Source organism: Pseudorca crassidens, chromosome 14 (assembly GCF_039906515.1).
Source record: "Pseudorca crassidens isolate mPseCra1 chromosome 14, mPseCra1.hap1, whole genome shotgun sequence".
NCBI classification, from domain to species: domain Eukaryota; kingdom Metazoa; phylum Chordata; class Mammalia; order Artiodactyla; family Delphinidae; genus Pseudorca; species Pseudorca crassidens.
The window spans coordinates 43,644,674-43,659,483 of record NC_090309.1 but is presented as its reverse complement, the minus strand read 5'-3'; positions in this window follow the sequence as shown (position 1 = coordinate 43,659,483).

The following is a 14,810-nucleotide window of genomic DNA, read 5'->3' as shown; positions in this document are numbered from 1 at the left end:
TCTCAAAAATCCTTAATTACATCTGTAAAGACCCTATTTCCTCATTAGGTCATGTTCACAGGTTCCAGATGGACTTATCTTTTGGGGGGGAGCACTGTTTAACCCACTGCACTGTATTAATGAAATATCCATTGGGATCCCAGAATTCTTTGTAAATATCTGATTTCTCTCATTGCATTACTGCTGTTTATGTTTCTATCTTCTTCATTAGTCTCAGCTCCTGAAAGGTAAGGATTTTTGTTTATAACTTTTCATCCCCAAAGACCAGCTCAGACACATATAGATACTTAACTTATTGATATGTCAATAAATTAGTGAGTTTCCCCACTTAAGCTCTTCAGTTAGAGTTCTTTGGTTACAAGCAAATAAAATTGATTCCAGCTACTAGGAAAAGGAGGAAATTATCATAACAAACTGGACTGAGGTAGCTCAGAGAGTCAAAGAAATAGCTAAAGAAAGAGGTTCAAAAAGAGAAAGAACCGTACTATCTGGGAATCCACGTGCACACATACCATGTGCCAGTGCATGATTTCTCCAGGGAGCTCTGCTGGAGCTGTGCTGTCTGAAACAGACGTTACCATAAAAATGTGGTTATTTAAATTTTAATTAATTAAAATTAAATAAAACTAAAAATTCAGTTATTGAGCTACACTAGCCACGCCTCAGTGCTCAGTAGTCTCACGTGGCTAGCGGCTATTGCATTCGATAGCACAAAGGTATCATATTTCCATGACTGCAGAAATATCTATTGGATAACACTATGCTAGAATGAATCAGCCTCTTACATGAATCAACTCCATTTTTCCACCCTGCGTCATGCCACTGAAGATTAAAAATCTGGAGAGAGTTTCAAAGAAACTGAGCCTCAGGTATGCATTGACAATTTACCAGGATTGTACAGAGCACATCAATGGAGAACAATATGCAGACTATATATAACGCATAGGATATAATTTCCGCAAAGGGGATTACAGTTCTAATATTAGAAGACACAGGGGCAGAATCTGGGTGGATGGAGAAATACAAATGTTTACTACATATACCTATTCTTGCGTGTTCATATATTCACTGTAATTTTAACATGAGAATGAACATGGCATTGCCAGATATACTTCATTTATCAGTCAGTTAATTGAAACAGAAGGCAACCTCTTTAAAATATCCATTCCCTTGACAAGCATCTGTCTGGGCTGGGGAATGCAGGGCTGCTTGATGCAATGCCAAAAATTCTGGCAGGTAGAGCAGAAACAGAAAAGAGCCCTGGAACCATTTGCCTGGTCTCTTTATGTCTGAATTGTACTTTCCTTGAAGCCCAGTCTGGTGATAAAGGAATTAAATATTCTTATCAAGTTTGGGAAGGTTAGCATTGCTGGCTTCAAAGGGTCACTTTTTATTATGCAGCTGCCTTCAGCTTCAGCAAGGAAGGGGAAGGGAAAAGAGAGGTTTCTGTCGTTACATAGCACCACAATACATTCATTTTCACGACACAAACTGCCTTTGTTAAATATCTCTAGCTTGATTTATGACTGCAGATCGTATCTCACAGCTCCTTGTGGTCTCATAGTAGCGTGCATGCAGGAAACAAACATCTAAACCTTAAACTAGTTGCAGCATGAATTTCACAGTCACCTGCCAAGAACTCAGCACATCTCTCCTTACCAAGGTTTGAACAAGAAAAATCAGTCATCTAAGGCATGAAAATAAGAGTTAGAAATGGAGATTGGGCTGGTAATTAAGAGCCCTGGACTTTGGTTCTAGCTCTGAGCCTCAGATTACCCTTGTGTAAAAGAAAAGAATTGGATTATGTGATCTTCAGGGTCTTTTTTGCCCCTAAAATTCTTTTTGACTGTGGTGGTACATAATCATTCCGTCTGTCATCTCACCCCACTAAACCGTTTTCCCTCAGTCTCTCTCTCCTGTCTGTTGGATTCATAGCACTGGACCACTTTAGCTTGACACTTTTGGTGCATTAACTTGCATTTTGTTTGCTTTATTTTTCCTCCCCCGTCTCTAGTACAGTAGCCAGACCTTTAGTAGTTTCTTGCCTTTGGAACTTCTTTTTTCCAGGGCTAACATCAGAAGCAGTTTGAAGTCAAGAGCTATTCTTTTATTTGTCTAGAGATAAACTCACTGAAAGAATTATTCTGGACATCTCCAAAGAGAAGGGATAAAAGAAAATGAGTTTTAGAAAGATACAATAGAGAGAAAAGAAAGTTTTCCCAGATGGGGAAAGTGAGAGAGGAGTGATTATTTGACAGCATATGTTTCCTATATTTTTGAAGACAAGGGTATGACTTGTCATAGCATACTTAAGGGGACCGGAAATTTGGAAGCAGTGTTCCCAGTCTTGGAAAATATCCCTGTGCTTCTTTTTCCTAGTTACAGAAGCAAGAAAGAGAACCTGAGGGAGCTATATGGGCTCAGATGAAGTATGTCATGTGGTACCATGGTAGAGAACATAATAGAACAATGACTCCCTGATACAGGACCATTCTCCAAGGAAACCAACCATCCACCTGAGAGCAACTTAACCACACTGAACTTCTTCTACCCTGAGAGTGAGTCACTTGGCTGAAATAGACACATTCCATATAAGAATTTCCTTTTTGCTACCATCAGGTGTTCTGCCTTTACCACCATTAAAGGGCTTACAAAGTAAGCTGACACAGAATCCCATATAATATCATATCAGACCAAAGAACACGATTTACAGAAGAGGGGGTGGGCAGTGAGCACATCACTGTGAGATCCACTGGTCCTATCAAAAAATCTTACCAACCTGAAGCTGCTAGTCTGACATAGCAACTAACAGCCTGTTGAAGGCACAGCTGAGACACCAACTGAAAGATCAAACTCTGTGAAGATGGGATGCCATCCTCCCAATTCATTATATACTCTAAACAGTGGCCATCACATGGTGCCATGCCTTTACTAGACAGAATACATGGGTTCAGGGACAAGAGCGTGGCCCACTTGGAAAATGTGTACTTCCCTTCCCTCCAAATCTGTTCACTGCTGGTTTAGAGCAAGTGTTAAATTTTAAGATACGGCTGCTATACAGGCACTTCAGGATCCACATTATGCCAAAGGACCAGCAGGCAAGAAGAGTCACTATTCTGGCAGTTTATCAATCATTAAGAGGAGATTAGGCTGTGGTTATGTAATGGGGAAAGGGAAGAATGTATCTGACACTGAGGCGATCCTCTTAGGACTCTCTAGGTAATCGCTTGTCCAAATTTGACGTTAAATAGAGAAGTGTAGCAGCCACAGTCTAAGAAGAGTTTGGTGACCAGAAGTTCAGACCCCTCAGAAATGAGACTCTGAATCACATCAGCAGGTATGCCACTGAGACCAGCAGAGGTTGGCTGTGGTTGAGGTGAAGACTAAATGGACAATAGGGGAAGGAGAGGATGAACATTAGTTGTGATTTCAAGAAAAGCTATAGCAGCAGAGTCTCTAGTGATCTCACTAACCTTCCTATTGTAAGTGTCCACAGGAAAAGAGCTGAACCAATATCCTGGAATAGCTGTTCTCAGATATACAGGAAGAAGTAGATCTGATCAGAAGGAATGGTAGACTGCGGTGGACAGTGTACTGCACCCACAGACCCTCCCTTCGGTAATAAAGGCCAATTTTCCATATTGCTGAGAAGCCTGCAGCCCGATAGCCCTCAGCTGTCAGCCCTCTCCAGGAATTTCCCTCAGTTAAAGGTTATACCCACTTCTCAAGGGTAGCCTGCATGTTGCTCAAAGTAAGGGTGCTCAGGAAAACCCTACCTGTTCTAGTCTCTGAGATACCAGTGGATTCACTGACTCTTCTGAGTGCATCACACAGCCCAACTTCTCTCTCTGCCCAATTCTGCTTCCTTACCTACCCCTGTACATGTTAATCCTGAGACCATCTCTAATAACATTTCTGCACACAAATCTCAATCTCAGATTCTGTGTCCTAAGCACCAGACCTGAACACCTTATATGTAAGAAATCATTTCTCCCTCATTAGAAATTACTTAGTCCTTGATCTCTACTTCTTTCAGGCTCATTCATCCATTTAATATTTACTGGAAAGCACTAAGTGACAGGAATCGTGATAAGGCTCTATTAACTCCAAAACTATATAAAAGACAGACATGTTTGTTCCCCTCATAGATATGCTGTAATTTTGCGGTTCCTATGTTAAAAGTAGGTCTGGTCTAACCCATTTGAAAGGCTTTCCATGTTTTTTGACTAGCATCAGTTTCAGTCTGTTCCTCGGGGATAGAAACCATATCATCATATCGGCATCATTTCCAGAATCATAGGGAAAGACAGCTCAAAAAGCAAAGGGAATTAACTAGTGTTGTGTGATACCACTGTTTGCTACGTGGTTTTAAGTACACCACCTAATCCACTAAGAAAAGTATGCTACAATGTTTATTTCTTCCATTTATACATGGAGAAACTAAGGCATAGAGTGATATGTAACTTGCAGGGACTAAAAAAGTCAGGTTTGGGCTCCAGAACTGCCTCGGTCTGCAATGTGTGGTTTCTTTGCGATCACCTCCTCTGTATATTACACAAAAGGACACATAGGAGATTTTAGCAAATGTCTGATGAATGGGGGAATAAATGAGACAATAAATGTATGGGCAATTATCTGTAGATCACCAAGTCAGATGTTAAATCTCTTAGTTTGTGCTTTCTATGCTAGCTTTGCAGTCTTTTCTGTTGAGGAGAGGTTCACATTTTCTCATCATTTGAAGCTATGATGTGCTCTTCATTGATGTTACAGAGTGGAAATAATGTCTACTCTATATTTGGCTCTGTAGACCTTCAACTCCAGGGCACAAGCCTAAAATTAGCATTAGAAAATCACTCCTGGACTCAGTAGAACTGATGAAGATGACTGCTTTCAGGGGACACCATAGCCAGGGGAAAGCTTTCTCACATAAAGAAACAAATAGCAGTCCGCTGCTGAGGATAACTTAAGGATAAAAATCAAAAAGTTAAGCAGAAAAGGACCCACATCTACTGGGCCACAGAGAACCAGAGTAGGGTGCTCCTGATAAGAAATCATTATTCTTCCCAGTTACCCTGCACCACACTCTCTCTTTATCTCACTTAAAGGTAACAGAGTTCTACAGAAGATTATTTAGTAAAGATTCACTACACAAGAGCATATGAAGTCCAGACTCCCTGGTCAGGTTTGCAGATGACTGATTTATAACCCAGTCCTTAAATGGGTTTCACTACCAGTCTCCTTCTTCATGGTCTCTGTGGCCCAGATATGGCATAAAGAGAAACTAGGCATAATTTCTTACATCTCAGAAAAAACTGCTTCTGATCTGGGCCAGATCTGGAAATATATAATTGATTCCAGAATAAGATAGTTTTGTAGCCCAGCGCCCCTGGGATTGTATAGTAGAAAAGCTTTTACTTTCTAACATTTTCATCATCTCATATTTATTTTTATTATTTCAATTTTGCTTCATTACATCATTGTGGTGGCTGCTTTTGTCTATGATGATGTCCCAAAGAACCTCTTTCTCATTATATATGTCCGAAATGTAAATCCATTTAAAAATGAGTTTTAACAAGGAATCCTTATCCTGACAAATAATTCTCTCTTCTTGTTACCAAAAAAGATAGACTAGAGTAGAGCAAATCTAAATAGGACGTTAAAATGGGATGTTTTTTATTTCCTGCTCTGGGGAACTACTCAAGGCACATTTTGGAAATGTGCCTTCATTATGGAAAGTGGCAGTCAGCTTTGCTGACAAAAGTTCTTTAGCTTTTTAGCTTAGTGTCTTTGACACATGCTGGTGCCTGAAATCATGACTTCTATACCCCATTGGCTCAGTGCTCTCTGCTTCTAATGTTCCCTCTAAGAAGTTAGCAAAGTTAAAGTGTGTGGTAGTTTATTCTATTACTGTTTTGCAGGCTATCTTTAAGAAACACACAAATAGAATATTTTAGTTAAATAAATAAGAAAAAATGGCAAATCATTTCCATTCTTTTATTTTCCCAGTATGTAAGTGGAAAGAAAAAGGAAGAATAGATAGGAAAATCAAAACTAGCTACCTGCTGGGTCAGGTATCTTACATGTCATTACTTTCATCCTCACAGCAACTATTAAACCCATTTTACAAACAACACTTCTGAGGTTCCAAAAGTTTAAGTCACTTGCTATGGCATATAGCTAGTATGGTTATTACAATAGGCTTTTTACAATTTTTGCTGCCTACTACTCAGGAAAATATAATTCTGAATGGACTTTCTGGCAGACTGAATGTGAAGATTAAGGAAAAAGAGGACATTAAAGAAGAATTCAGGGTGAATTTCCCAAGGAGTCCCGCGTTGTCAGGACGCTAGTGGATGTGACACATGCATGCACACACACAAAGGAGTGTCTTCAGATGAGTTTGGAACTTCATCAGGATTTCTTGGGCTTTAAATGCTAATATAACTGTGACTCTCCAAGAAAGTGATAGGAGATAGAGTTTCAAAACTTATACAACCTTGGATCACAGAGCATCTCAAAGGTTTGGTCTTACACAATTCTCACTTTGAGAATTTCTATGCTGAGTTGTCAATAAATTATGCTCATTAAAATTACACAAAGCAAACATTTCATATGTAAACTTTGGGTAAAAGGCAAACATTGTTTTATTTAAAACAAAAATACGGTTTTTCTAAATTTTTATTAGTTTTTCAATTTTGACTTTTAACAACTATGGTAGTAATTAGGATGTTTATAAATAGTCCAGCTCTCTCTCTTTCTGGACACATGGAAAGACATACATCTCTGCGCACCCGAAGCTAGGTGTAATTGTTTAATTTACTTTGACCAATGGCATGCAGATATTAGTACTGTGAATCACCAAGGCAGAAGCTTTCAAAATGTATGAGCTTTGTCATGTCCTCTTTCCCTTTGTCATGATGACCAGCCACTACCAGATTGGATGTCCTCTGTTGGCTTCGTGTTCTGGACTAAAGAGAGCACAGAGCAGAGCCTGAAGCTAGCACTTGATGGACAAGTGTAAGAAAGATAGATAGATAGATAGATAGATACTGTTTGTTCTGAGTTATTGAAATTTAGTGTATCCTGACTAATAACTTAGGTAGCATGGTGTGGCATTCAAAACACACAGAATCACTCACACAAAATCACAGTGTCAAGTTCTCATTTTTTACTGGCCAGCTCGATAAAAAGTTGTAAAATTCATTTGACTTCTTCAGAGTCTCTGTTTGGGAAAATAATAAGTGCCTTGCTGGCAGAACTGTACTGAGGATTAAATGAGACTATCCAAGAATGTGATTTGTGAGCTACAAAGCACATGGCACATTAAAGGTCTTACGCTTTTTTAAAATTTTAGATATGACAAAAAATCTATAAACAGCAATTAATGGCATATTATATTTATATTCTTCTGGTTTCTATCAATTTTAATACCAGTAGCCAAAGGACATAACTTATAACCTTATTATTTAACCCATATTCAATTTGTCTTAGAGCTTAATAAGAATTAATCATATTATTTAGTTACCTTCAACTATAACAAATATAAATGCCATTTATACTTATTTAACCTTATCTAGCTACTGATTTTTAAATTATAAAGGCATAAAATGATCATAAAAATAACTTCTATATTCAAATATAACTTTATTCTAAGTAGAACTTATTTTGCTAATTCCCACTACACACTGATTGTAAGTCAATTTTCCCTGGTAGCTACATTCACTAAGAAACAACTTGCTGTCCCAGGCTAGGGACAAGGATTAGTAGGAGGTAGAAAATGCATGACTCTGACTATCTAATCAATGGTTGATTGAAGTGGAAGAAGGAATAGACTCTAATGATGAAGACAAGTATTTCTATTAAGAGTGCTTCCTTGTCAGAAAGAACCCAATGCCATGTTCCCTCCTTCGTGTTCTCTCCAACACTCCTCTAGTCTGGGCCTTCTGAATCACTTGCCTGGACCACTGTAATATGTCCTAATGGGGCTTCCTAACTGCAAGCACTTCCTTTCCAAACATGACCACACTTGTTCCAGTTATCTTTATGTTCCATTAAAAGCATGAAGGTAACCATGTCACTTTATCCTCAGAAGAATTTAATGGCCCCAAAGCATTTAATTGCAGAGGAACTCGAACCTATCTACCTAGCCTAGCGCAGTCTGGGTAAACAGTTGTGAAAGTAATTCCACTCCCATCGTACTTTTCTCCCGTATTTCTTCCAATGCATAGTTGCTATTACAAGCACACTAGACTGAGTTCTGGTTTCAAACCCAGTTTGGCTTCTCCTACGTAACACCTTTTTTGCCTGCTCTCCCTCCCCTTGAATTGTCTAAACTGCCACTCCTGAATTCGTCCAATCATTCCAGGTAGAGTTCTCCCCCCACTTCAAATTCATGTTAAAATCCCACCTCTTCTTTAATTTGTACAAACCTCAAGAATGACTAAATGTTGCCTTTCTCACTAGTACAATGAATGGTGACTCAGATTTCAAATTAAATTTAATTATAGGAAATATTTATTGCAAATGGGAATTTGTGGACTGAAATTACTATTAATCACAGATTATTTTATCTTCAAAACATTCCCATAAAGTGTATTTTATATAAAAGAAAACTGGGATTTTAGTAAAGCCAAATAACATTTTCCAAAAATATGTAGAAACTTCTTTTGCAAACAATAATTTCCACAATTATTAGGTGATGTTTATAAACAAGGGTAAATGAATAAATGCTCACATATGCAGCTGATTTTTAATGAAAAATTCTAAGCTTTTAGTCCCTCAGCAAGAGTTTTTCAATCACATAAATCCCATTACAGCATTGAATGAGTAGATAAGGTATTTGTAACATAATTCCAAATGTTTTGTTTAAATGCCTTGATAGCACCTTGAAACAATTTACTCTCTACACTAGCACCCCAGAACGGCCAATAAATCTTGTTCTTCTGATCAGAAGAACAGACAAAATTAAGTCATTCGTCAGTAATGATGAATGAAGTATCAGGCAAGTAGGTTTAAAAAATCAGCTTCACATGTACCAGATGATGGAAATATAAGTTAACTCCAGTTCATGTGAAGAAAGTATAAAGGCATGGGGTTTCAGTTAACAGTACACTTAATGTTATTAAGAATTGAGACATATCCATGAGCAAACATGAAATCACGGGCTGTGGTGAGGTGGCACAGCGTCCAGGACAAAATAGTTCCCACAGTCTCTGCTCCAGTTAGTATGTGTCTAGAACAGGCATGAGTTCATCATTTTGCGTTCAACCTGGATAAAATGTGGTACATTCTAACAATGGTGAAGATGATGATGAAGGGTCTGAAAACCAAGCATTATGGAGAATTATTAAAGGAACTGCGGGGGTGAGGAAGACTTAGGGAAGTCCCACAACTGAAGGACAGAATAAGAACCAATAAATGAAGGTTACAGATGGTAGTTCTAACAATCTGGATAAAGAAACCCGCTCAGAACTCAACAAAAGTGAAACAGGCTGTGTTTTCCCTTGGCTCCCAAGATATCCCTTTTTCCTGGCTCTCTCCCTTTGCTTGAAATGACGCTACCCAAAATGATGTCCACCATGAGCTAAGAGCTTGCACTCAACTGAGAGTCTTATGCTGCTTCCTTCACAGAGAAAGTCTTGCTACATGTAAAACAGCTGAACTAAGTGGTGTGCTTACTGACCTAGTACATTCACGTTCTGGTAAAAGCTCTCAACCTTGTAGATAAAAAGGAGACCACACTTCTGCCTTGTTCTAAGGTCTGTACTCCTTCCCTCTCTCTATCCACAACCTCAAGCATGTAATCTTCAAAGTCATGTTGCCCATCTCTTATAAGCAAAGTGATTGTATACACACAGGATTTCATAGATATTTCTAATATTAAATATTCTATCCCTTTTTCCACAAAGCATAATGTTAAAGTGTCAGAAGAGGCACACTGGTTTTTTTCCTCAAAAATATGGTATACATGAGCTACCCTTTTGCCTTCTCTCTAAAGAATATTAGAAAATCATGATTATAATATTATATGGATTTTTTTTTCATTCTATCAGTGAAGAAAATATTGTCAAAGAAATAAATGTCTAAGCATGTCAGTTAAAGTCATCAGCAGTGGGACAGTGCCCATTGTTAGGGCATTGGGGTGCTTTTTGATTCCCCTGAAATCCTGATATACAGGTAGCTCCCTACTCCATCCTTGAATTCAGTAGCTCTGTTAAAAAATTAACTTTAATGTACACCTTTAATCCATGAAGACTGAGGCTATCATCCACACAGCTGGAACACTTATCTCTGCCAGGGAAGTTGGCCAGACTGGATGGATATACAATAACTGTTGCCCAGCCCTCCCACTAATATCTTCTGATCCCTCCTTAGAACTTGAATAAAGGTGTCAGAATCCTGAATAAAGGTGTCAGAATCCATTATCACTACCAGAATAACAGAATCTCAATTCCAGAAGCATGGTCCTTTCTTGGATCTAAACTCATGCACAGACTCCAGGAAGAAAAAAAAAAAAAAAAGTACTTCAGGTTTGGGGAACATGTACTCCTAGTAAGGAAACAGTATTTTAAATCTCATAATCTTATGCATATTGCCTTTAAAATTTCTTAGCATTTAAATTGGAAGGGAAGAGGTAAAACTGTCATTATTTGTGGATAACATGATACTGTATATAGAAGTCTCCACCAAAAAACCATTAGAACTAATAAATGAATTCAGTAAAGTTGCAAGATACAAGATTAATACACAGAAATATGTTGTTTTTCTATAGACTAATAATGAACCATAAGAAAGAGAAAGCAAGAAGATAATCATGTTCAAAATTGCATCAAGAAGAATAAAATAGCTAGGAATAAACGCTACCAAAGAGGTGAAAGACCTATACACTGAAAACTATAAAACGCTGGCAAAGGTAACTGAAGAGGATACAAAAAAATAGAAAGATATCCCAGGTTTATGGATTGGAAAAATTAATACTGTTAAAATGTCCATACTTCACAAAGCAATCTACAGATATAATGCAATCCCTATCAAAATACCAATGACATTTTTCACAGAACTAGAACAAATAATCCTAAAATTTATATGGCATCCTCAAAGACCCCAAATAGCCAAAGCAGTCTTGACAAAAAAGAACAAAACTGGACGTATCACAAGCCCTGACTTCAGACTATACTGCAAAGCTACAATAATCAAAACTATATGGTATTGGTACAAAAACAGACACATAGATCAATGGAACAGAACAGAGAGCCCAGAAATAAGCCCACACACACTTATGGCCAATTAATCTACTACAAAGGAGGCAAGAATATACAATGGGGAAAAGACAGTCTCTTTAATAAGTGGTACTGGGAAGATTGAACAGCATCATGTAAAAGAATGAAATTAGAAAATTTCCTCACAACATATACAAAAATAAACTCAAAATAGATTAAAGACCTAAATGTAAGACTAGAAATCATAAAACTCCTAGAAAAAACATAGGAAAATATTCTTTGACATAAATCATAGCAATATTTTTTGGATCTGTCTCCTAAGGCAAAGAAAACAAAAGCAAAAATTAACAAATTGGGCCTAATTAAACTTAAAAGGTTTTGCACAGCAAAGGAAATCATCAACAACAAAAAAGACAACCTTACTGAATGGTAGAAAATATTTGCAAGTGATATATGGAAAAGGAGTTAATATTCAAAATAAGCAAATAGTTCATACAACTCAGTATCAAAACAACAAACAACCTGATTAAAAAATGAGCAGAAGACCTGAACAGGCATTTTTCAAAAGAAGATATAGAGATGGTAAACAAGCACATGAAAAGATGTTCAACATCACTAATCGTCAGAGAAATCCAAATCAAAACCACAATGAGATATCACCTCACACCTGTCAGAATAACAGATTTTGGCAAGGATGTGGAGAAAAGGAAACCCTAGTATACTGTTACAAGGAATGCAAATTGGTACTGCCACTATGGAAAACAGTATGGAAGTTCCTCAAAAAACTAATAATAGAACTACCATATGACCTAGGAATCCCACTCCCGGGTATATATCTGAAGACAACAAAAACACTAATTCAAAAGGATACATGCACCCCAATGATATTCATGGCAGCATTATTTACAGTAGCCAAGACATGGAAGCAAGCTAAGCATCCATCAACAGATGAATGGATAAAGAAAAGGTGGTATATGTATATATGTATATATATAATGGAATATTACTCAGTTATAAAGAAGAAGGAAATTTTGCCATTCGCAACAACATAAATGGAATTGGAGGGTATTATGCTTAGTGAAATAAGTCAGACAGAAAAAGATAAATACTGTGTATTATCACTTATATGGGGAATTAAAAAATAAAACAAATGAATATAACAAAACAGAAACAGACTCATGGATATAGAGAACAAACTAGTGGCTACGAATGGGGAGAGGGAAAGGAGGAAGGGCAAGAAAAGGGTATGGAATTGAGAGGTACGAACTACTATGTGTAAAATAAATAAGGTACAAGGATATATTGTTCAGCACAGGGAATATAGCCAATATTTTATAATAACTTTAAATGGAATATAATCTATAAAATGTTTGAATCATTATGTTGTATACCTGAAACTAATATTGTAAATCAACTATACGTCTGTTAAAAAGTATTCTTTGATAGAGGCCCTAAAATGTGATAGATATATCAGTCTGACCAAATTTTCAAAGAATGCAGAATCCCAAATTGAGTCAATTATGCAAATTGCCTGCTAAAGGATTAATTTAATGTTTGACCAAGTCTGAAGAAAGAAGACTTGCTGGCCAAAGTCATTTTGTCATCAGTTCCACCCTTGCTGTCTGGCTTCCAAGTAGTTCCAGGCCTTGTAAAGCACTGGAGGAAGACAAGAAGGTGCGAGGAAGGAAGTCAAAGTATCTCTTCCACTCTCTCTTTTGCCTCCTGTAGTATCTTTCTGCAGTGACTATACCGTTTCCATGGCTCCTTGATAGACAGTCCCACCTTTTGTGACTCAGCTCTCATAAGCAAAACCTCATTCCAACTGAGCTTTGGGCTCTCAGGATGAATCTCACATCTCAATTGGGAAACAGGTAGCCTCCTAGCCCTAGGAATGGTAACTACTTCCTCCTAGTGCTAATATCTGTGACACTTAATTTGGGTTCTCCATTCTGTGATCACCTGTGTTATTGATTATTTTAAATAACCTTCCATTAAAATATATAGTTTTAAAATCCTGGCTGGACCCTGACTGATACAGAGAATGTGAAATTAAAAAAACAAAAAAATCAGCCTTGAAAACTAAAAAAAAAAAAAAAAGACTGGCACAGAAGAAATCAACATTAGAGTGACCATATAGCTGAATGTTCAGGGATGTGACCTCTCTTGTCCTAACAGCAGCTTCATCTGTGGAGAAATGGGTGAAGTAAGCATTTACACACTCCTTGTCTGGAATCATTAATGTTTTTAAAGCTAACTTCAGTTTATAATTTTGAAACTCATGTAGCTTTGTCTACACAAAGAAAGTCCACAACTAGTGGATATCAGTATCTTACCCTGGTGATGACTTATTCTCATTTTAAATTAAGAAAAATCCTTCTGGTTTCAATAATCAGAATCTGAAAGATTTATATATGTGAGACTGTCCATGAGAGTCTGATCTTCCTCTTCATTTATCAGAACATCAGTATTCTGAGCCCAAAGCCTGAAAATCCAAAGCCTAAAATACAGGGAATTCTCCCAGGTTACAAATGTCACCATGTGAAGGACCATCTAACTGATAAGCCAGCATTCCCCACGTCTCAACTAGATGGCATATTGCCACCTTGTCCTGCATGTTGCAGAATATCCTAGAGATTCTGTAAGTGAAATTTGTCTTTTTTTACTCAGAGTAGTTTTGAAAATTAAATGAGATTGTACATAGAAAAACACCTTTTGAGTTACCAAAGATAGTAATAAAAAAACATAAAAAAGTGTATTGACCATTAACTTTCATCATTAACTAAATCTCTTAGCTTGATAAATACTGAAGAATGGCTGAAAGATGGGGATATTCTATGAAGAGTAGACTATTAGCTCATTGATCTAATTAGAATTCACTTCAGCTTCACTTAACATGTTAAGTCAGAACACTAACTGTACATTAGGCTACCAGTAAGGAAGAGTATATTGAAATCCAATTTGGGGTCCTAGGGAATGCAAGTAACTTAACATGGTATGTGAGCATTTATTAAACTCATTATTAAGTTTCCTTGGAAAATAAAGACTGTTATAGAAAAAAAAAAGAAAACTGTAAACAGAATATACAAATCCATATCAATTAATTACAAAACTACACATATTTATTCGTTACCTATGATGGTTCAAGTATTTGATAAGGCAGCTGGAAATAGAAACATTAGAAACACAAACTCTCACTCAAGGAGCTCAGTGTAATAGGAAAGCAAATGTACACACAAGTGATTAAGCAGCAAAATGAGAAGTGCAATAATAAAAAATAAGTACCAGATATAGAAGAAGTACAGAAAAGTCAGTGATTAATTCTAGTTTGGATATTCAAGGAAGATCTCAGGAGGAGACAATGCCAGGCCATGATTTTGATTACTTGATTGGCTTTCTCAGGTAGATAAGTAGTGGAGGGGAAAGAAGTAATTCCAGACAGAGAAAACAGGTATGTGGAAGCATAAAAGTATGAAATCACATGGAACCTTCAGGGAATTATAAGCAAATCCATATATTCTGAACAGAGTGCATGTGGTGAAAAACCAGGGGAGATGAGCATGGAGAGGTTGCAGGGTCACAATGTAAGTGGCC